General features: G+C 35.2%; 1 pseudogene; it reads left to right on the top strand.

Moving 5' to 3' along the window:
- The first annotated feature begins 742 nt into the window (after positions 1-742).
- Positions 743-1392, top strand: LOC119512628 (annotated as a pseudogene).
- The last annotated feature ends 1003 nt before the right edge of the window (positions 1393-2395 follow it).

The following is a 2395-nucleotide window of genomic DNA, read 5'->3' on the forward strand; positions in this document are numbered from 1 at the left end:
GACTAGATCTTTAGGAAATACCTTGCTGGGAAGTTTTGTACACAAGTTTGATTTATCTTCCTTATAGGAGTGTAGAAGATTAAAGTTGGTCACACAATTTTTTTTACATTCCTCACATAGAGAGATGGGGTATATGTTTCCTTGACTCTAGGTGGGCTGAGTGATTCCTTTGACCAACAGACTGTAGCAGAAATGATGCTGCATCAGCTTTGAAGTACTGCTCTCTAGAGACTGGCGACTTCTATGCTTATTTCTTGTAACATCTACTTTTGTAACCTGGCCACCATATTTTTGAGGAAGCCAAAGAAGCTCTTGGAGAATACATGTGGAGAGAAACCAAGGCTCCCGGCCACAGTATGAGGTGAGCACACGGCCAAAAGCCTACATCAACTTAAAAGTCACACAAATGACCATTATCAGAAGTGTCTCCTTTGGTCCCAGTTGAATCATCCCATCTGATCTCATGTGGATTAGATAAAACCTCTTCTCATTGAGATCTGAGATAATTGGAGAAATATGTAAAAAATAAGTTATTGTTTTTACCAACTAAGTTTTGGAGTAGTTTAAAATGCAGCAATAAATTACTAGAACATAATTTTGTATCAAAAATCATTGTGCAGCTCCCACGACTCAGCAGGGGAAAGGCCCACTGCCGCGTTTGCCTACCGTCTGCACGGAGAAAACACAGCAGTCAGCGCCTCGGAACAGGCCTAAGACAACCGCCGAATGCGGGGAAAGGGAAATGCTGACCAATCGCGCCTCCGCAGGCTCTGCTGCAACCTACAACAAGCACGTTAACCTCAGCTTCCACAGGTTTCCTTTGGATCCTAAAAGAAAAGAATGGGTTCGTCTGATTAGACGCAAAAATTTTGTACCGGGAAAACACACTTTTCTTTGTTCAAAACACGTTGAAGCCTCCTGTTTTGACCTAACAGGACAAACACGACGACTTAAAATGAATGCTGTTCCAACCATTTTTTATTTTTGTACCCATATAAAATCCATGAAACTCAAGTCTAGAAGTCTTTTGAAGAAAAAGAAAACAACACTTGTGCTCCAGCAGGACCATCTAATTTAAAATCAAATATTAATAGTCAGCAAGGACTATTTGAACACAGTTATGCCTTCAGGAACCCTAATAAGAGGACAGTTAAACTGGAAAAAGAAATAGAAAGCTTAAGAAAAAAAATGAAAACTTGCCTACAAAAAGAACGCTGAGCAACTAGAAGACGGATCAAAACCACATGCTTGGTGAAGAATTTAGAAGCAAGTAACATTTTACCTAGGGTCACATCAGAACACATTTTACCAACTGCCTTAAGCAATCTTCCTTTGGAAGATTTTAAGATTTTTGAGCAAGATCAACAAGAGAAAAAATTACCAATTTTCTAACATCTGAAATAGACCAAGAGTACCTTCAGTTAAGATTAGCTTGCACGGAACTTGATACCCATCCTTCATTCTTTTCAGAGGTAAAGATATTTAAAGTAATTACACCAATATTGGGTATTTTGTAAAGTTTTATTGAAGTAACAGTATTGCTGTATGCATTATGAAGACTTGATTACAAAAAATGGAAAACTTTTTATGAAACTTTTATTTGAAAACAAATGAAAGTGCCTTATATGATAATTACTTAAAAATTCTGCTAGGAAAGTTGTATGTTTGCAAGCTGTTTTGTGTTTGTCTTTTTAAACTGCTTTTAAAGAAATAAGCTATGACGAGTAACGTATTTAATTTATATATTAGAAAAAAATTTTTTTCCTTTACCAAAGTTGGAATATTGCGTTCTAAGTAAGATGCTAAGTAGTAGTTAGCCAACATTAAATATGACTTTAGAAAACCGCTGGGTTTGGTATTAACTAATTTATTATTGGCACTGTGATCTGAAGAATTTATAAAAAAAACCCAAGGTACAGGGCAAGTTTTTATTTTTTTTTAACTTTGTGTCTTTTTACCAGTAAAACTTAGGTAATCATGACTTCCCTTATGAGACTATTCAATTTTAAAATAGATTGTAAAATATTCTGAAAACTATAATTTTCAATGTGAAGTATCTTTGAGTCATCCACACTAGGTAAGGCCTCAAGTACCTCAGGATTAGTAAAAACTGTTAGCTGATTATATTCACCTTCTAAGAAAATGTGTTAGGAAATAATGCAAAGTTCTGGACCCAGCTTTTACCTTAATTAAACTAATAGATAAATGTACACTACTCTATTGCATTTCCAATTTCAAAATTATACTAATAAGCAAACATGCTACAAAGTTCCATGGCAGCATACCCTCTCTGCCCTATGTCAATACCAAAATTCTTAAGCCTTTTTTTTTCTTTGTTTTTAACTATTTTCTGAAACATTCTGCACCTTAGAAATATCACACCAATATAATATAA

The sequence above is a fragment of the Choloepus didactylus genome, chromosome 2, assembly GCF_015220235.1.
Source record: "Choloepus didactylus isolate mChoDid1 chromosome 2, mChoDid1.pri, whole genome shotgun sequence".
NCBI lineage: Eukaryota > Metazoa > Chordata > Mammalia > Pilosa > Megalonychidae > Choloepus > Choloepus didactylus.